The sequence below is a fragment of the Odontesthes bonariensis genome, chromosome 5, assembly GCF_027942865.1.
Source record: "Odontesthes bonariensis isolate fOdoBon6 chromosome 5, fOdoBon6.hap1, whole genome shotgun sequence".
Classification (NCBI taxonomy): Eukaryota; Metazoa; Chordata; class Actinopteri; order Atheriniformes; family Atherinopsidae; genus Odontesthes; species Odontesthes bonariensis.
In genome coordinates, this window is record NC_134510.1 from 560,031 (window position 1) to 581,918 (window position 21,888).

At 45.9% G+C, this 21,888-nt stretch overlaps 1 protein-coding gene across 3 annotated transcripts in view; it reads left to right on the forward strand.

Annotated features, from left to right (window-relative positions):
• popdc1 (popeye domain cAMP effector 1) overlaps positions 1–21,888 on the forward strand; it is a 74,070-nt gene that overhangs the window by 26,857 nt on the left and 25,325 nt on the right. The gene's annotated exons all lie outside the window — the stretch shown is intronic.

Consider the following 21,888-nt stretch of genomic DNA (forward strand, 5'->3'; position numbering starts at 1 on the left):
GACACTGAAATGGTGGTATGTCTGTGTCTTATTCTCCTCCAGAGAAATGGTTTAGAAATGTTATTCATTCTTTAAGACTACATTCTTCTTTTGACATGACTTTGTTGTGTTCTCTATTAAACACATCAGTGATGAACAGTGATGCCGGTAACGCGTTAATTAGTAACGCGTTACTGTAGTCGGACTACTTTTTTCAGTAACGAGTAGTCTAACGCAACTACTATTTCAAAACTAGTAGTCAGATTGAAGTTACTTATCTAAAACATCGTGCGTTACTATTTCTGCATTTCAGGGGAACATATATTTGGCTTTTGTCAACATATATTCACGATTATTACAACCATACATTTGTATTGAAATAATTTGGGATAATTTCGTTTTCTTATGAGTTATATCAGTGTCCGCGACGGGAGCGGGGTTCGCCTGAAGTCACTCGTTATTTTACATCTACCTACCCAGTAAAACTGATCTGTCCCACTAAAATGTTAAACACCAGCGATATCATTTGTTACATTTTACTCACTTTCCCTAATCATTTTAAATAAATACACCAATCTAAACCAGAGTTTTCATCAGTGCCTGTCACAGACGATAGTTGATAGGTTTAGCTATTCGTGCTAACTTTATAACATATAACCTACGTTTCAGGCAGTGCTATGGAGAGGGCTAGCTAGCTGTTTATCTTACCTGGTCGCAATTGATGACTCAAAGATGACTTGTTAACGTCTTTGTACTGTATTACATGATATCTGAATGAGTGTACGGGTGTTTATCTATGTATACTTCGTCAGGTGTAGCTTTGGGTAATCCAGTAACAGCTGCAGTTGTAGGCGACTAGCATACAAACATTTCTACAAAGCGACGGGTCTGACGATCAATCAGGTTTGTTTAAACTTTTATTGGTCAACGGGTGGATAAACGTGACATTTTTGGTTAAAAAACTTGACTGTCATACTGGCTTGGGCCCATAATTATCAGCAGGTTACGTGATATAACCGTCCGTTTGTCTGCATCGCTGCGAGTGAATGACTGATATTTTGTTAAACCACTCCTTGCTGCTCTAATGCGGGTCAACTACATGTTCAATATAACTTAAGTGTTACCGTAATTCATAGATAGATGCAATCAGAGTTAAATGCATGGAGTCAAGAATGTCTATTGTATTTTTTTTTTTAAAGAAGTGTTTATGTTAAATTGAGTCAAGAAACGCTACTTTATTTCTTATAAGAAGTATTTAAGTTAGATTTAATGAAGTCAAAAAAGCATTTAATTTGTAATAAGTATTTCAGTTAAATGAAGTGAAGAAAGAGTATTTAGATTTATTTATACTGTTTTTGTTTCATAAAACCACTTCTTGCTGCTCTAATGTTAGACAACTACAGGTTCAAGGGATGTTCAATATAGGTATTATGTATTACTTTTTTACGTAAGAGGTTTTTTATATTTTAAGTAAAGTCAAGAAAGACTGTCTTATTTTTTTTTATTTAAAAAACATGTAAGCCTATTTCAAGAAAAAGTTTGCAAATGCCAGTGTCATTTTTGATGTTCCGGTTAAAATGCATGTCAATAAAGTGAGTATTGGCAGAACTGGTAGTCATTTTCATGTTATAGGGGCGGGGGATCAGCCTCTGCTGAAAGTAACTAAAAGCAAGTAGTCAGTAACTTAGCTAAGTTACTTTTTAAAGAAGTAATCAGTAGTCAGTAGTCGGATTACTGTTTCAAAGTAACTATGGCAACACTGGTGATGAAGTTGCTTTTCTATTCGGTAAAAGAACTTTGTGTATTCTCATTTTCAGCTAACTTTTGTTCTTCCTAATTTTGCTTTGGACACAACTGATTCAGATTCCACAATCTTTTAGAGCTTCTTGAACTGCTTTCTGAGAAACTATCAGCCAGCCTTGATTTGATACGAAGAAATCCCCGTTTTGCCTAGAATTTGTGAAACGACACATTCACTAGCAGGTTTCCATTGCAGTTTTTGATGCACACTTAAAAGATGTGAATAAGAAAAGGTGCATTGAAACATTAACAATTGAAAAAACATGTTTACATACACAAAATTAAATTAAAATAAACTTAAATGCTTGCTTGAGGTTGTTTCAAAATAATCCATCCATTATCTTCCGCTGGTCCGGGGATCGGGTCGCGGGGGCAGCAGCTTGAGCAGAGAAACCCAGACGTCCCTGTCCCCGGCCACTTCCTCCAGCTCTTCTTGGGGGACCCCGAGGCGTTCCCAGGCCAGCCGAGAGACATAGTCTCTCCAACGTGTCCTGGGTCTTCCCCGGGGCCTCCTCCCAGTGGGACGGGCCCGGAACACCTCACCAGGGAGGCGTCCAGGAGGCATCCTAACCAGATGCCCGAGCCACCTCATCTGACTCCTCTGGATGCGGAGGAGCAGCGGTTCTACTCCGAGCCCCTCCCGGATGACCGAGCTTCTCACCCTATCTCTAAGGGAGAGCCCAGACACCCTGCGGAGGAAACTCATTTTGGCCGCTTGTATTCGCGATCTCGTTCTTTCGGTCACTACCCACAGCTCGTGACCATAGGTGAGGGTAGGACCATAGATTGACCGGTAAATCGAGAGCTTCGCCTTCTGGCTCAGCTCCTTCTTCACCACGACGGGCCGGTGCAGACCCCGCATCACTGCAGACACCGCACCGATCCGCCTGTCAATCTCCTGCTCCATTCATCCCTCACTCGTGAACAAGACCCCGAGATACTTGAACTCCTCCACTTGGGTAAGGATCTCATTCCCGACCCCGAGAGGGCATTCCACCCTTTTCCGGCCGAAGACCATGGTCTCAGATTTTTTCAAAAGAATGAATATAGTAAATGGTACGTGAGTGGGCAAAAATTAAAATTAGGTAAACTCACAAGCTTTTTCGGACTGAACCAGCGAAGAAACTCATGTGGCTGATCTTCATCTTCCTAGGTATGTTACAACATTCCAGATATGACCAGAGGTGAAAGTAATACTTGAAGAAAAGCTGTCTCAATTTTTCTCTTGTGGATGTCCACCACAGCATTTGTTATAGCTGTTTCTATTTATTTCTAGGAAAAGTAAGAGCTCTAGTTTCTGGTTAGGGCAACTATTGAATTATGTAGCCTATGTAACCTCCCTTTGGCAACAACAGTAGCCTAATTTATCCACTTTTACCAAATTTATTAACTCTTTAATACGAAGAAAAATGTCTAATTTACTTTTTTTTAGGAGGAAAAGTTCCCCGGATTTGTTCCACGACTAAATGGAAATCCAGCTGCTAAATTCAGGTGCCAATATTACTCTGCTCCAGCCGCGGCTATTCAGAGACAACACGGGAAGCCGGACAGCCTCTCCCATTCTCTGGCGAAATTGCTACATCTTCAATGTTAAATTGACGATAAAACAGTTATTCACAAAACACAAGATATGCCCAATACTGCATTTACTTTCATAACTACAACATGTTGTCCTGTAGCTTAATGAAGTGATTTGTTCTGAAATCGCCGCCGTTCACTGAGGAAATCATGTTATGAAGCCGCCACTAACAGCCAGGCTTCCGAGCCGAGGGCTGCCCGGCTTCAGGAGGGGGCGGGAGAGTCAAGTTTTTTTCTACAATTCTACACTGTGTGCAGAATTATTAGGCAAATGAGTATTTTGATCACATCATCCTTTTTATACATGTTGTCCTACTCCAAAGTGGTATAGGCTTGAAAGCCAACTACCAATTAAGTAAATCAGGTGATGTGCATCTCTTTAATGAGAAGGGGTGTAGTCTAATGACATCAACACCCTATATAAGGTGTGCTTAATTATTAGGCAACTTCCTTTCCTTTGGAAAAATGGGTCAGAAGAGGGATTTGACGAACTCTGAAAAGTCAAACATTGTGAGATGTCTTGCAGAGGGATGCAGCAGTCTTGAAATTGCTAAACTTTTGAAGCGTGATCACCGAACAATCAAGTGTTTCATGGCCAATAGCCAACAGGGTCGCAAGAAGCGTGTTGAAAAAAAAGGCGCAAAATAACTGCCCATGAATTGAGGACAATCAAGCGTGAAGCTGCCAAGATGCCATTTGCCACCAGTTTTGCCATATTTCAGAGCTGCAACGTTACTGGAGTGTCAAAAAGCACAAGGTGTGCGATACTCAGGGACATAGCCAAGGTAAGGAAGGCTGAAAAACGACCACCTTTGAACAAGAAACATAAAATAAAACGTCAAGACTGGGCCAAGAAATATCTTAAGACTGATTTTTCTAAGGTTTTATGGTCTGATGAAATGAGAGTGACTCTTTTTTTTTTTCCGAACCGGACCGGGGGACAGAGAGAGAGGGAAAGCGAAGAAGAGAAAAAAAGAACAGAAACATGAAGAGACAAACATAAAAAACAATGAAAAATCCGACAACCAGCTGCTACACCTGTGAAAACAAAACTGAAGACGATTCACAGCTTTTGTGGGGAATCCAACCTTAGAAGCACCAGGAGCACCTGTAAGCAAACAAGCAGAGAACAAACACACAAACAAAAAAAAACACAAGCAGCAGCAATCTCATATGATACACAGGTGACTTTAAACCACAGGACAGCACAACAACTGCTTAGTGAGCTGCTTAATGAATGTGAGTGTGAGTGTGTGTGCATGAACATGCAATACACGTAGATGGTCCCACATAATAACCATGCTTAAATATCAGTGTTATAGTGGCACAATCCCCCCCCCAGCAATCAGAAGCAGGCCGAGAGGGCCCCCAGACCCAGGCCACCAACAGCCCCTAAGGAGCACAGAACCCGGAAAGCCCATCCTAGGGACGACCACGCATCCCCCCAGAAGACAGCAGAGGAAGCTCCCAGACAGAGCCCCCACAAGCATCGGGCAGAGACCCCCCGGCAACCAGAGGCGGCAGCCTACCAGCCCCGCCAGGCCCCCGCCACCCAGACATGGGCCGCGCGCCGGAACCGGGCCCCGCGAGCCCAAGCGCCACCAAAACCCCCCGGCAGGGGCCCCGCCCAACACCCGAGAGGGCCAGGCGCCCCAGACAGCCAACCGCAGTGGGCCAGCGCCTGCCCCAGTGCCCCAGGGCAAGCGACCCGGGAGTCAAGACGTGCCCACAGGTGGGTGAGGCCGCGAGCAGCGGGGAGAAGCAATGCCCCCCCCCCCATCAGGAACAGCACAAGCAGGCCAGAGGACAGCAGGACCCAGACCCAGACCCAGTCACCCCATAAATCATATAAGACAAAAAAAAAAAAAAAACATCCACAAACACTCGCACAGCACATGCATCCATCCCCCACCTCCGCTGGAGTGTGGCGTAGCGGGCACATCCGGGGGCCAGCAGCCCCCCAGCCACCACAGACCCCGAACCAACAGGACAACTCCTCCTCCTGGCCCCCCCGCCCCAGGCAGCAACCAGGCAACAGGGGTGCGGGAAGACCCCTCCCCTCTCCCCTCTGGCTCTTTGATATTTCCTAATAGTGACCATTTAAAATTGAGGGGCAAGCAACCTTGTGGAACTGGGAGCGTGGCCCTCCGGGCAGCCTATATACCCAAAGAGCCCCGCCCACCAGATACCACTCAGTGCTATCGCCCCCCAAGACCTAATGTGTGTGTGTGTGTGTGTGTGTGTGTCTCATGATTGGTAATCTCTAAGGTGTAATTAAAACAAGGGCGGGGGGCTGCAGAGTGCAGCAAATGGGACCACCGACGTGGACCCATCCGCTGCCCCCCACAGAACACACCCGCCCTCAAACCCTACGTGTGTGAATGTGTGCTGTGTACAGGAGCCAGAAGGGAGAGGGGTATGGGGATCTAGAAGACCGGGGGAGAAAGGCTCCCCCGGAGAGGGCAGCCAATGAGAGTGACTCTTGATGGGCCAGATGAATGGGCCCGAGGCTGTATCAGTAAAGGGCAGAGAGCTCCACTCCGACTCAGATGCCAGCAAGGTGGAGGTGGGGTACTGGTATGGGCTGGTATCATCAAAGATGTTCTTGTGGGACCTTTTCGGGTTGAGGATGGAGTGAAGCTCAACTCCCAGACCTACTGCCAGTTTCTGGAAGACACCTTCTTCAAGCAGTGGTACAGGAAGAAGTCAGTATCGTTCAAGAAAAACATGATTTTCATGCAGGACAATGCTCCATCACATGCATCCAAATACTCCAGCGTGGCTGGCCAGTAAAGGTCTAAAAGAAGAAAAAATAATGACATGGCCCTCATGTTCACCTGATCTGAACCCCATAGAGAACCTGTGGTCCCTCATAAAATGTGAGATCTACAGGGAGGGAAAACAGTACACTTCTCTGAACAGTGTCTGGGAGGCTGTGGTGGCTGCTGCACGCAATGTTGATCGTAAACAGATCAAGAAACTGAGAGAATCAATGGATGGAAGGCTTTTGAGTGTCATTGTAAAGAAAGGTGGTTTTATTGGTCACTGATTTGTTTTTGGTTTTGTTTTTGAATGTCAGAAATGTTTATTTCTAAATTTTGAGTTGTTATATTGGTTTACCTGGTGAAAATAAACAAGTGAGATGGGTATATATTTGTTTTTTATTAGGTTGCCTAATAATTCTGCACAGTAATAGTTACCTGCACAAACAGATATCCTCCTAAGATAGCCAAATGTAAAAAAAAACACTCCAACTTCCAAAAATATTAAGCTTTGATATTTATGAGTCTTTTGGGTTGATTGAGAACATAGTTGTTGTTCAATAATAAAAATAATCCTCTCAAATACAACTTGCCTAATAATTCTGCACGCAGTGTAGGTCATCATTGGCTAAATCGACAAAAACTTCCGAGGCTGCTTGGCGTCTCTGGGGGTAGATTAGACGTGGGCGTGTCAATATGGGGGGCTGTGTCGTGATAATTGGAGTTAGTGTTTGTCCATCATGAGAGATGTTGTGGCAGCCGAATTTTTAAGCGGGGAGAAGCACGCTGGAACTTCAGTCCCAAAGCGGATACGAAAGAGACTGGTTGTCTGTGAAAGTGCTGTCGGAGTTTCACTCATACTTTTAGTTGTTTCTTTCCAGAATTCATGCTGCCCATTCACAAATGTTACCTTTTTTAAGAATACTTACCACCACCATCAAACTCTAAGTATTCATTATGACAGGGAAAAATGCTCCACAGATTCTGATCCAGCCACAGATCCAGCCATTTACAGGCCTTAGATTCGATCATACTTGATTTTGGCCTTGCTGTGTGAATTTTCAAAGTCTATACCTTCTTTCTGTGTATTTGCTGGGCATACTTGTCATACTACACACAGCTATGTTATAACTAATTCTTTTTAACTTTGCTATCTTCTGCTTTGGGATGGCACGAGCCACTACAACCCTGAACGCGTAATATGGGCTTCCCCTGTTTTAAAAGTCAGCAGCCGCCACTGCTCTGCTCATGCGTAAGCGTTATACTGCTGGAAACTAAATGCATAGCCATATCTAAAACAGGTGAACATCCACCTAAGTGTCATCTAAAAGATAAAACTGAAGGGAATCTGAGACTATGTTGGGAGAGGTTAATATCAATTATGATAATATTTGCCTCTCTCCTTAATATTACTCTAATGTCAGAATCGCTTTTATTGCCAGGTATGTGAACACACAAGAGGAATTTGACTCCCGTTTCACTTTGCTCTCTTGGTACAAACAGAAAAGAACAAACAAGCATAGACATAGACCAAAAACAGAAGGTATGTACATGTAGAAAAAGCTAAGTAGATTTTTCTTTTTGGTGCAACCGTGCGTAGTTCATGGATGAAATAATAAATATAAATGTGCAGTGTGCACAGTATGAACAGTATATACAGATATTTTACAGGTGAAGATTTTTACAGATATTTGAGTCTCGTTTTAGCTGTTCATCTCAGAGACAGCCTGAGGGGAAAAAACTGTTCTTGTGTCTGCTAGTTTTGGCGTACAGAGTTCTGTAGCGCCTCTCTGAGGGGAGAAGTTTAAACAGTTTGTGTCCAGGGTGTGATGGGTCTGCAGAGATGTAACCTGCCCGTTTCCTGACTCTGGACAGGTACAGATCCTGGATGGAGGGCAGGCTGACACCAATAATTCTCTGCAGACCTTATTGTCCATTGCAGTCTGTTCAGTCACAGTCACAGTTTTGTTGGTGATGGTGATGGGTGGCAGAGTGGGGGGGCTTCTCCTAAAGTCCACTGTCATCTCCACTATTTTTAGCGTGTTCAGCTCCAGATTGTTCTGACCACACCAGCAGACCAGCCGTTCAACCTCCCGTCTGTAGGCAGACTCGTCACCGTCCCGGATGAGGCCGATGACCGTTGTGTCATCTGCAAACTTCAGGAGTTTAACAGACGGGTCTCTTGAGGTGCAGTCGTTGGTGTAAAGGGAGAAGAGCAGTGGGGAGAGCACACACCCCTGGGGGGCGCCGGTGCTGATGGTCCGGGTGCTGGATGTGATGCTCCTCAGCCTCACCTGCTGCTGTGATGGTGCACCGGCGCGTCTGGCAGCAAGTCTAGTAGCTCCGTGTCCATTGTCTGTTTTTTCGTCTTTTTCGTCTTTTTTCTTAATTCTTTTCTACCTTTTGAACACCTGCAAGGTGTCTACATTTATATCCTATGGATATGGATAAGTTTGGAAGACGTCCCGACAACGGGAAACTTATTTACTCAAGGAATCAGCTGATCGCTCTACGCAAGTCTCCGTCTCCGAGTCCGATGCACGTTAACATCCCAAGGGAATTGTTTTGTTTTCGGGGCCGGAGAGCTGGAGTTTCCGTGCGGAGCAAGCGTCGGGAGAATAAATGGAGATTTAAACCCCCTGTGCCAGCAATTGTTATGGGAAATGTTAACTCTCTTGTGAACAAAACTGACCAACTGGCTGCCTTGGTTAAGAATCAGAAGCTGTACCGGGAGGCCAGCTTGATATGCTTAACGGAAACATGGTTGAATAACAACATCTCTAGCGCCGAAGTGGATTTACCCGGATTCAGTACAGTAAGATTGGACCGTGATACGAAACTCGCCGGAAAGAAGAGGGGAGGAGGACTGTTGGTTTACATCAACAACAGATGGTGTAATCCCGGACATGTGACGGTGAAGGAGACTTTTTGCAGTAAGGACTTGGAGCTACTCGCAGTGAGTTTACGCCCGTTCTACTTGCCAAGAGAATTCACTCACGCCATTGTTCTCTGTGTGTACATACCACCGCGAGCGCACCCAGACACTGCGTGTGACGTCATCCACGCAACAGTGGCAAGGCTCCAGACACAACACACGGACGCCTTTTTTGCAATATCTGGTGATTTCAACCACGTCACACTCAACTCCACCTTGACATCTTTCTATCAGCCTGTGGACTGCAGTACAAGGAAAAACAGGACAATTGATCTACTCTACACCAATGTAAAAGATGCATACAACTCCACCCCCCTCCCACCACTGGGAAACTCTGACCACAACCTAATACACCTACAGCCTGTGTACAAGCCAAGAGTACAATGTCTCCCTGTCACAACACGCACTGTAAGGATGTGGACTCCAGAGGCAGAAGAGGCTCTGAGAGACTGTTTTGAGTCCACTGACTGGAGTGTACTACAGGACAGCAAAAACCTGGAGGAGATCACTGATTGCACAGCTGACTACCTCAACTTCTGCATGGATGTTGCAGTTCCCACCAAGACCGTGCGTTGTTTCCCAAATAACAAACCCTGGGTTACTGGCAGTGTGAAACAACTCCTGAAAAGGAAGAAGGCGGCCTTTGGGAAGGGTAACATGGAGGAGCTGAGGAACGTGCAGAGGGAGCTGAAGAGTGCACTGAGGGCTGCTAAGGAGGCGTATGGAAAGAAAGTGGAGAAGAGAATGGAGAGCAACACAAGGGAGCTGTGGAAGGGCATCAAGACCATAGCCGCTTTCGGACAGACAGTTCTAAGAAAGTAGTTATCAGAACTACCCTCCTCGAATTTCGTTCTGATAACTATCCTTCCCCAGCGGAACTGTTTCAGTCTGCATTCGCACATGAGTCGGGACCTGATAGGGACTGATGCGCCGCGCGCAGCCGTCTGCTTCAGTGACGTGTTAGCCGTTAGCCGTTTAGCGCTACATTCAAACACAAAACAAAACGGTAAAAGTAAGGAGAGTAGAAAAAACACCACCAAGGAGCAAATATGGAGAGCGGGGAGGCCACTGTGTTTATGGTCTGCATGATGGTGATATTAATCATGGACAATCACATCAGGCGTCTAATATCGAGGCTGGAAGAGCACAAAGAGAGAGTCAGGAGATACTTTTTTATTTCATGAAGGAAGAAAGGAGAGCAGAGCGCTGCAGACAAATGAGACCAGTGTAAGTTGACTTATTAAACACCCGCAGGTTGTGTCTGTGTCATATGAGGAGACATTTCAGCCGTGATAGAATTACATGGGGCGTAGCTACCGACCACCACACACCTCCCTTAGATTAGTTCTATAGAACCATGAAAAGACCCGACCTCGGAGAAGGAGCTAAATAGTTATAGGAACTGAGGGAGAAAGCCCCGAGTTGCTGTATGTCCGAACACGGGAGAAAACGGCCCCGCGGATTAAAAGGTTATTAGAACTGCCAAAGGTTCCTACAGTCCGAAAGCGGCTCATGACAGGATTCGGTGTCAAGAGTGGAGGGGCTGAAGGCAACAAGGACAGAGCAGATGAACTTAATGTGTTTTACAACAGATTTAATTGCCCTGGTGGGGAATTGAACGACCCATCTGCCTCTGATGACTGTGCTGCTGGCTCCACACCTCCTTCCTTACTGAGCCCCCCCCCCCCCCCCCCCCCATCCACCACTGAAGGCACCATGACAACCACACCACCCAAGGTATGTGCAGCTCACACTCTGCCCATCCTCCCTCCCCCCCTTACTGACAGTCAACTGCCAGCACACACACTGGACTTCCCTCCCCCACCTACCTCCTTTGAAGTAACCCCCACTAGCTGCCCCCTACCACTTGAGGACTGTGCAGCACTCACCCTCCCCACCCCCCTCCCCCCCAATGTACTATCGATTGCCAGCACCCAAGCTGGACTTTCCCCTCCCCCCTCCCCCTTATACCTCCTCTGAAGTCACCTCCATCCCTCCACCTGTGGAATGTGGATCACACTCTCAAATCACCCACCCTCCCCCACAAACTGAACGACAACAGCCACCCCCCACCGTTACAACAGACCAGGTGAGAGGGGCACTTAAAAGGCTAAAACTGAAGGCTAGTGGCCCTGATGGTGTCTGTGCCAGACTACTTAAGACCTGTGCAGAAGAGCTAGCTGAGCCACAGCAACATATCTTCAATAAGAGTTTACATGCGGGTAAGGTGCCTACACAGTGGAAAACCTCATGCCTCATACCAGTCCCCAAAAAGCCACACCCCAAAGAACTGAATGACTACAGACCGGTCGCCCTCACATCACACATAATGAAGACATTTGAGCGTGTGTTGCTGCTCAACATCCTGAAACCCCAGGTTCACCAAGCACTGGACCCCTTACAATTTGCCTACCAGGAGAATGTGGGAGTAGAGGATGCTATCCTGTACCTGCTGCACAGGGTGCATTCTCACCTGGATAAAGGTGGCAGTGCGGTGAGAATCATGTTTTGTGATTTTTCCAGCGCCTTCAACACGATCCAGCCACTCCTGTTGAGAGACAAACTGCTGCAGATGGGAGTGGAGACAGGGCTGGTGACCTGGATTACAGACTACCTCACAGAACGGCCCCAGTTCGTCAGACTGGGTGACCTCACATCAGAGACTGTGGTCAGTACTGGAGCTCCACAAGGAACTGTGCTCTCCCCGGTGTTGTTCACCCTGTACACCACTGACTTCACCTACAACTCTGAGACCTGCCACATGCAAAAGTTCTCGGACGACACCGCCATTGTTGCATGCATTAAGGATGGGCAGGAGGGGGAGTACAGGGGACTGGTGGAGAACTTTGCCGGATGGTGCAGGACCAACCAGCTGCAGCTGAACACCACCAAAACAAAGGAAATGGTGGTTGACTTCAGGCGAACCACCCCGCCCCTGGTGCCTGTCTCTATCAAGGGGGAGACAGTGGAGACAGTCTGCACGTACAAGTATCTAGGGGTACATCTGGACAATAAACTGGACTGGTCTGCAAACTCACACGCACTCTACAAGAAGGGTCAGAGCAGGCTCTACTTTCTGAGGAAGCTGAGATCCTTTAATGTCTGCAACAGACTCCTGCTGATGTTCTACCAGTCTGTCATGGCCAGTGTGCTCTCCTATGCTGTGACATGTTGGAGGGGTGGCATTAGGAAGAGAGATGCTGAACGCCTTGACAGGTTGGTGAGGAAGGCTGGGTCTGTTGTAGGCACAGAACTGGAGGCTCTCACTTCCACAGCTGAGAAGAGGACACTGAGCAGGCTCTTCTCTATAATGGACAACCACAGTCACCCTCTGCACTCTGTGTTTGCCAACCAGAGAAGCCTGTTCAGCTACAGGTTCCGCGCCATACCCTGCAGGACGGACAGGCTACGGAGGTCCTTTGTCCCCAGGGCAATCCAGCTGTTCAACACCACACAGAAAGAGACTGCCATAGGTGTTTGAACGGCATAACCCCCCCCAATGACCAGGAACAGTTTCTCTGCACCAGGACTCTTTTTGCTGCTCTTCACTGTGGACAATATACACATACTGTGTATGTGTGTGTGTGTGTGTGTGTGTGAGATCTGCCTTTTTGATGAATGTATGGAGAGTTATATGGCTGTTATATGTGCAATGTTGTGTATAGTGCCTTGTGTATATGTTTATATGTTTATATGTGTATATGTTTATATGCTACTGGACACCTTAATTTCCTTCGGGATTAATAAATGGTACTCTACTCTACTCTACTACTCTACTCTACTCCTGTCAGTCAGGAAGTTTGTAATCCACTGACAGGTGGAGGAGGGCACAGTGAGCTGGGTGAGTTTGGTGCGGAGGATGGCTGGGACGATGGTGTTGAACGCCGAACTGAAGTCCACAAACAGGATCCTGGCGTACGTCCCTGCAGAGTCGAGGTGTTGCAGGATGTAGTGCAGTCCCATGTTGACAGCATCATCCGCTGACCTGTTTGCCCAGTAGGCGAACTGCAGGGGTTCCAGCAGGGGGTCTGTAATTTCCTTCAGGTGCGCCAACACCAGTCTCTCGAAGGACTTCATGACTACAGATGTGAGGGCAACAGGCCTGTAGTCGTTCAGTCCTGTGATGGTGGGTTTCTTGGGGACCGGGATTATTGTGGAGAGTTTGAAGCATGAGGGGACTTCGCACAGCTCCAGGAATCTGTTGAAGATCCGGGTGAAGATGGGGGCCAGTTGGTCAGCGCAGACCTTCAGGCAGGAAGGTGACACACCGTCTGGGCCGGGTGCCTTCCTGATCTTCTGTCTGTGAAAGACTGACAGAACATCCTCTTCACAGATCGTGAGTGCTGGTGGGGGGTAAGAGGGGAGTGATGGCAGAATGGCAGGGGGTGTAGGTAGGTATATCATGTCTGAGGGGGAGAGAGTTTGAATGAGTCGGATCTGCAGTAGAACACATTCAGCTCGTCAGCCAGTTGATGATTCGCTGCAGTGTTTGGGGACGGTCTCCTGTAGTTGGTGATGGACTGCAGGCCTCTCCACACTGACGCTGGATCGTTGGCTGAAAGGCTGTTTTTAATCTTTTCAGCGTAGCTCCTCTTGGCTGCTTTCACCTCCATTGTCAGCGTGTTTCTGGCCTGGTTGTACAGGACTCTGTCCCCACTTCTGTAGGCCTCCTCCTTGGCCTGACGAAGTTGCCTGAGTTTTGCAGTGAACCAGGGTTTGTTGTTGCTGTATGTGCGGAAGGTTTTGGTGGGCACACACATGTCCTCACAAAAGCTGATGTAAGATGTCACGGTATCAGTCAGTTCATGCAGGTCTGAGGCTGCAGTCTCAAAAACACTCCAATCAGTGCAGTCAAAGCAGGCTTGTAATTCCACTTCGGCGCGGTCGGCCCACCTCTTCAAGCCGTGCTCCAGGCGGAAATACGTCATTTTATCGTCACACGCCATGCGCGCTGTGAGCATAAATCTAGCTTTACCCTGCGGCTTTCTGTGAATTCATCAACTGAGTTGTTGCTAAGTTAACAAACAAAACACCGCAACACATTCATAGCAATCTCAGGAGATTTCCACCACGTCTTCCCCTCTGCTGCACTTTCAACTTTCTAACAATTTGTCAGTTGCTCCACCAAAGAATATAAAACATTGTATTTATATATCCCAACCTAAGAGGTGCATGCAGCTCTTCTGCCCATCCTCCATTAGGAAAATCAGACTCTAATTTGGTACCCCCTATGTCGTGTTATTGTCTGCTGACTGGGTCACCAAGTGGACGTAACACCACCTATGCACCCAATATTCAGCGGCAACCTGTGATCAAAAAGAATTTGCAGATGGTTTCAGAAAGCTCCAGAAACTGAATGGGTGCTTTGAGGTCACAGACTGGAATGCATTTTGAAAGCCACATGAAGATTATATTAATGCCATGATGAGCGATTGGTTAGTTTATTAACTTCTGTGGAGAAGTTAAATTTGCATTTCTCAAAAGGACGATCATGCTTTCAAATAATATATCCACCAGAGTGAGACAGGGAGTCAGTGAGAGCAAGGTGGTGTGCAGAAGATCGTTTCAAAACAAACAGGCTTTAAGAACAGGGGGAGATCAGACAGATGGGAGTCTGGTCAGAGCAGACGTGTTGGATTCTCCAGCATCTCTTCAACCTTGCTTGTCATGCTGGAGTTGAGGTTGAGGATACCACAAATTTCCTGCTTCAATGTACCCTCTCTCATCTGGACAAAACAGGCAGAACTGTAAAGATCATGTTATTTGATTTCTGTAGTGCTTTTGGTACAATTTAACCTGAACTGTGATGTGAGAAGCTCCAGAAAATACTTCCACAATTGCAGAGCAGATTGACTACCTGAAAGAAAGATCAGTTTGTAAGACTGAAGGATTATTTCTCTGAGGATGTGGTCAGCTGCACAGGAGCACCAAAGAGGACTGAATTTGTTCAGATTCTTTTCAGTCCGTACACCTCATACATCAAGCACATCTCAGAGTTCTGTCATCTCCAAAAATATACAGGTGGTTCTGAAGTTGTTGGGTGTATGAGTGATGGACAAAAGGCTGAGTACAGGAAACTTGTAAAACACTTAGTGGCATGGTGTGGGAGCAATCAGCACATCTTGAATATAAACAAGACAAATGAGATAACTGAAGAATTTGAGGAGGACCAGGAATAAGCCAAATTCGATTTCTATACTAGTAGAAGAAATGGAGGTGGTGAACTACAGATACTGCAGCTGGGTATTTAACTGGCCAACAAACTCAAATGGAAATGCAACATCAGGGGCCTCATGTACAAAGGGTGCATAAGAGGAACAAGTGTTAAAGTTGGGTCATAGTGTTCCCTGGGCAGGACATTTGGGTTTTAAAAAAACCTATGATAGGATTGCTGCCAGGTTTTATTGGCCAGGTCTTTATAAGCAAGTGAAGGAGTACTGCCAGTCATGTTCAGTCTGTCAGCTGTCGGGAGGAAAGAATGTTCCGAAATATCCCCTGCAATCATTACCTGTTATTGATGTTCCCTTCAGTAGAATAGGTATGGATATTGTGGGCCCACTTGAACGAACTCAAGCTGGGAATCGGTTTATTCTTGTTATATGTGACTATAGCACTCGCTATCCAGAGGCTTTTCCCCTCAGAGATATAACAGCTAAGCAGATAGCTTATGCATTACTCCAGTTGTTTTCTCGGGTGGGAATTCCCTCAGAAATACTTACTGACCAGGGTACTAACTTTTTGTCGAACAATCTTAAGCAGGTTTACCGATTGTTGGGCATAAAGGGTATTCGGACCACCCCTTACCACCCACAGACTGATGGGTTGGTGGAAAGATATAATAAGACACTGAAGAGTATGTTAAAAAAGTGTATCTCTGCTAATGGCAAAGACTGGGATAAGTGGTTACCTTACCTGCTGCTTGCTTACCATGAAGTTCCGCAGGCATCCACAGGTTTTTCGCCATTCAAACTTCTTTATGGCCGACAGTTGAGGGGTCCTCTGGATGTGCTTCAAGAGTCCTGGGTTGGCAAGAGGGATCAGTCGACCAGTGTCATCAACTACATTTTAAAAATGAGAGAGAAGCTGGAGGAGATAACCAACCTTGTGAGAAGACGCATGGAGAAAGTTCAGCAGCAGCAACAGACCTGGTACGACAAAACAGCCAGGTGTCGATCCTTTGAACCAGGTCAGAAAGTTCTTTTACTACTTCCATCATCTGACAATAAACTCTTAGCGAAATGGCAGGGGCCATATGTGGTTATGAGGAAGCTAAGTGCTACCACCTATGAGATTGAGATGCCTGAGAGAAGGAACTCTAAACAAACCTTTCATATTAATCTGCTCAAGGAGTGGAAATCCCGGGATCCACACCTTAGTCAGCAGTATTTTGTTCGGGCTGTGGAAGATGAAGATGATGCGGAGGGGGAATTGCCATCTGCTAAAGACTGTACTATCTCATTTGACCTTTGTCATCTCTCCCTCACTCTGCAACAGGAGTTGGAGGCTATTATTCCTCCAGATCTCTTCAAAGAGCAACCAGGTTCAACGGATTTGGTGGAACATGATATTCGTCTAAAGAGCAGTACTCCCATTCGACAGCGAATGTATCCAATTCCAGAAAAGTTGTACCCTGTGCTAAAGGAGGAAATCCAGACCATGTTGAAGCTTGGGGTGATAGAGCCATCCAGTAGTGAATGGAGTAACCCGGTGGTTTTGGTACTTAAAAAAGATGGGAGTATCTGTTTTTGCATTGACTTTAGAAAGGTAAATGCTCAATCATATTTTGATGCTTACCCATTACCCAGGTTGGATGACCTTATAGAGTGTGTTGGTCAAGCTAAATATATAAGTACTTTAGATCTGTGCAAGGGATACTGGCAAGTTCCCCTAACTGATGCTGCTAAGCCTCTTACTGCTTTCAGGACCCCGCAGGGGTTATGGCAGTTTAAGAAGATGCCGTTTGGACTCCACGGCGCTCCAGCCACTTTTCAAAGGCTAATGAATAAGGTTCTGTCAGGTATGGAATTATTTACCGCAGCTTATCTTGATGATATAGTGGTTTACAGTAATTCATGGCAAGAACACCTTATTCATCTGAAACGAGTCCTGCAGGCCATAAAGCAGGCTGGCCTGACTATCCATCCTAGGAAATGTTCATTGGCCAGGAGGGAGCTCCAGTATTTAGGCCATATCCTGGGTGGAGGGGTTATAAAGCCAGTGAAGGACAAGGTAGAGGCAATTAAATCAGCAGAGAGGCCAACAACTAGGAGACAGGTCAGGTCCTTTTTGGGCCTGGTGGGTTGGTATCGACGGTTTATCAGAAACTTTTCTGCTTGAGCAGCTCCTCTTTCTGATCTCACTGGAACATCAAAAACTAAAATCGTGTGGGGAGAAGTACAGGAGAAGGCTTTTCAAGATTTGAAAGAGTCATTGGGCCTCATGCAAGAACCGTTCGTACGCACAGATTTGTTCTTAAATCGTCCGTACGAGTGATTTAAGAGAATTTGCGCATTCACCAATCTTTTCGTATTTTACGTTTTCTTTCAGGTACGAACAGAATTTACGAGTGATCCAGACCTGTTGTAGGAGTTTCGTAAAATAGTCCGCTGTTATTCAAATCAAGTTTGCTTGACTAATGGATTGTATATTTAATTACTTTGAAGAAAACATAAATAAATATACATTACACCCCATAATTATGCTGACATTATTCTGTTTGACTTAAATTGTGCACTAATTGAAGGTTCATTTGAATCTGTATATAACAAGGTCAATGGGAAGGGTAACCAGCGACTGTCTTGCTACTTTTGGATGCCTTAGCGTGTCAGGCTCTTGGAAGAGAGCGTGTGGAGACAGACGAATGGCTGACATCGCGATTTAGATTGCTAAGGACTGTGCTGCTGCAAATATGCAGCTTGCTAGAGCCACAACTCCAGAGAGAAACACGCCGATTAAACCCAATTCCACCACACGCCCAGGTCCTCACCACCCTTGGATTTTTGGCCACTGGAACCTTTCAGAGGGAGATTGGAGACAGATCGGGGGTGTCCCAGTCCTCTGTGAGTCGTGCGCTCCCCTTGGTCATCAAAACTCTCATCAGTTTATCACCCACGGTACATCAAATTCCCATACGCCGCTGTCCAACAAGTACAAATTAAGAGGGCGAGACGCATATACGCATCAAAGCACCCGTGCTGTCGTGGAGCGCACTGAGCTGAAGGCCAGGTGGGTGTGTCTCGATACCTCGTTCATGGCGCAATATTGCCATGAACGAGGGTCTCCACCTGAACCAGCCCAGGCAGACCAGAAGGTGTGGTGCCAGAAGACCCCCCATCATGATGAGGCAACAGCTGATTGCACGGCTTGAGTTGCAGTCATCGATCGCCTGCCCATGGCGAGACATTTTTTTTTTTAAAGCCATTTTCATATCAAACCATTTATTTTTTTATTTCGGTGACATGGTATTAACAGCACTCGTAATTGCTTTCCATTTCTTCGCTTTAGCAGGTCCTGTAATTCCACTGCTGACACTGCTAAAAAAGACAAATTTTCCTTTTTGGATCTCTGAAAGCAGAACTTCAGTCTCAGAGCCCCTAAAGTTGTTCTTTTTGTGCCTTGATGCCATTCTCATGACTCAACACTCAACACTTCCTGGCAGAGAAGAGAGGAAGCACAGCCTTATATGGTATTATTCAGGGTGTGGAGTATGCAAATCTACTATCCTCGTGCACGTGAACTTAGATACGCACAGGTGGGATTCATCATTTACGCAGGTCGTTTACACACTTTTTCCGAAGATAAGAGCGTTTGTTTAATCTGACGTGGCGTGTTCGTACGAGACCTTCTTACGAAAAAAGTGAGAGAAATTTAGAATAAAAATACGAAAATGTTCTTGCATGAGGCCCATTGTGTCAAGAACCTGTGCTTCAGAGCCCAGACTTCAGTTTACCTTTTACTGTGCAGACTGATGCGTCGGCTAGAGGAATTGGCGGCGTACTTTTGCAGGGAGAAGGAATGGAGAAGAAGCCAGTTGCATATATAAGTAGGAAGTTGTTTCCACGAGAGACCAGATATTCGGTGGTGGAACTGGAGTGTCTAGCCATTAAATGGGCAATTGATTCACTCCGATATTACCTTTTGGGTCGAGAATTTACCCTGGAGACTGACCATCGAGTATTAAAATGGTTGGAGGTCATGAAGGATACGAACAGTCGTATAACACGGTGGTTCCTGTCCCTTCAACCCTATCGATTTAAGATATGCCATATTCCTGGTCGCAGATTTTTTGTCCCGTTGTGAACATGACAAGTCTTTTTAAGGGGAGGGAAGTGAGAGGGATGTATTTTTCCCTCACTAACATGTGTATGTTTGTATTTTTTTAATATTCTGATCTAATGTGGGTTTTTCTGTTTCCACACGGTTTAAACTTGGTGATGTGTTAACTTAATGTTTAAGATTTTGTGTTGATTCTTTTCTCCTTCTTTTGAGGTCACCTGGTCCTGTGTTGCCATGGAAGCGCGCCCATGAGCAGTGCTGATTAGGACCTGGTGTTCCCAATCAGCCTCATTGGGGGAATCCACACTGGTTGAGAGGGAGGGGAGATATTTAGGAATGTTGTTTGGGTTTTAGATTGTTTGTGTTTAGTGTTGAGGGTTTTTCACCCCTTTGGAATTAGAGGTGGTATAGGCTGATAATTTAAAAAGGGGTGTAGTTCAGAATGTTGGGGGATTTTGTTTTGTTTTTGCTGTCTCTTGGGGGTTGAGGAATAGGAAAATGGCATCCTGTGGCTATGTAAAGTAAGACCTGTTTTGTTCCCTATGAAGAGAAATATATAAAAGAATCAGAGCTCTGCAAACTTTTGGATCATGTTTGTTTTTTCTCTTTTTGGTGTGCATTCTTTGGACCACCGTGGACATTTTTAAGCCTGGAAGGTTTGACTTACCTTTGCAGTCTTACACGCACCTTTTCACGTCAACGATCAGATGTATCAAGAGCAAAATGACCGTGGAAATGTGCGGTGCCACACGCCAACTTCAGGGCTGGCGTACGCACTTTTCTACAGATGTTGATTATTTGGCAACACCTAAGGTGATGTTGAGAAACTGTTATAATAAATAAATGTGAAAACAATTAGTCCTCAGACTGTGATTTGCACATTTGAGATACATAAACAATTAATACTGATAAACAATGAACACACCCATGTGTCTGCAGTTACACAAGTTGCTATAAAAGCATGTACAAAGTGCTGCAATGCATACCATTAAAAACAATGGCTGCTTTAGCAGTATTAGAAGACTTTGCAAATGGTGCAATTAGAAGAGAGCATGTGTTCAGAGACAGAGAGGATTTGCTGGCACATGATGGCGACTCATTAGCCGTTTTGAGGGAAATCCTCCTGGAACTGTGTGCAGAGCTGCGGCCGGCGTTGGAGTGCAACACAGCGAGGAGCCATGCGCTGCCTGTGCTCACAGGTGATGTGCACACTGGGGTTCCTATAGCAACCGGGGCATTCCAGAGGGAGCTGGCCAACCGATTGGGACTGTGCCAGTCTACCCTGAGCCGAGCCATGCCAGCCGTGTGGGACAGAATTATCCGCATCTCAGCCACGTATATCAAATTCCAACAATGTAGTTGAACAAGCCAACATTAAAGCTTAATTTGAAGTGAGAGCCGGTTTTGTAATCGGGGCTATCGACTGCACACACATTGCTATAAAAGCGCCATCACATGATGAATTTGTATGTTAACAGGAAACATTTTCATTCGATTGATGTACAGATCATATGTGATGGGTAAATGCAATTAACCAACATTGTGGCGAGGTGGCCTGGTTCAATGCACAATTCATACATTCTGAGTAACAGCATGTTGGGAACAAACTACAAGGTGGCACTGTGCGTGATGGTTGGCTTCTTGGTGAGTAACTTTATTCGTGTAATTGTCCTAATATTATTCCCCGTGACGCGCATTGAGTATGTGCGCCATCAATTTCTTTCCCATCTTCACAGCATCATAGTCGTGGTTAAAGTTAGTTTCTTGCTGTTTTTTGCTGGTTAAACTTCAGCTTAAGATCTTTCTAACAAGCCCCTGATCGTCTCTGTGGGCTAATGTTAATAACCCCGTGCGTAAAGTGTGAAATGTCTTAATCAGCCTCACCTTTTCCCCGGCGCACTTCTGCATGTTACTGTATGAACACGTTGTTGTGAGTTACACAAAAACATCAGTATTTATCTTGGGGGTAATCAGAGTCACCCACATGTGCTCCCACCACCCCAGAGAGAGCAGTGTCACCCATAGTTGCGCCGACTCTCTGTTCAAACAGTCGGTCACCCCCCCACCCGCCTGTTTTGGTCACACTTTGGCGGTGGGCAGACAGTCTCCGCTTCACATCCACCTTAATGTCGGACCACTTCTTCACCTCTGCTTGTGTGGCTTCTCAGACCCCACAGCATTGACAGCCTCAGGCTCTCCCACCCACTCCTCTTAGTTTGCTGCTTATGCCGGAGGACAGCGTGCCAAAGAACACATTTTTGCGGAGCTCCACTTCAGAAAGTAGCACCGACATCTCGCTTTCCGTGAAGTTCTTATTTTTTCCCGTCTTATTCATTCTTTTTTCTTTATTTTCTAATTGTACACAGAGGGTAATCGAAGGTGCAGGGCTCATTTAAATATGATTTGCATATTTAAGTAGGGGCGTGGACAGGGAGGAGTCGGGTGCTCCGACATGTGCGCTCAATTTCACGTTGATTGGGATGTACAAACGAAATGTGCTTGGATTGATGCGTGCGCACAGATTAATACATCCGTATATTTTTGTACGTTGGAGGGCAT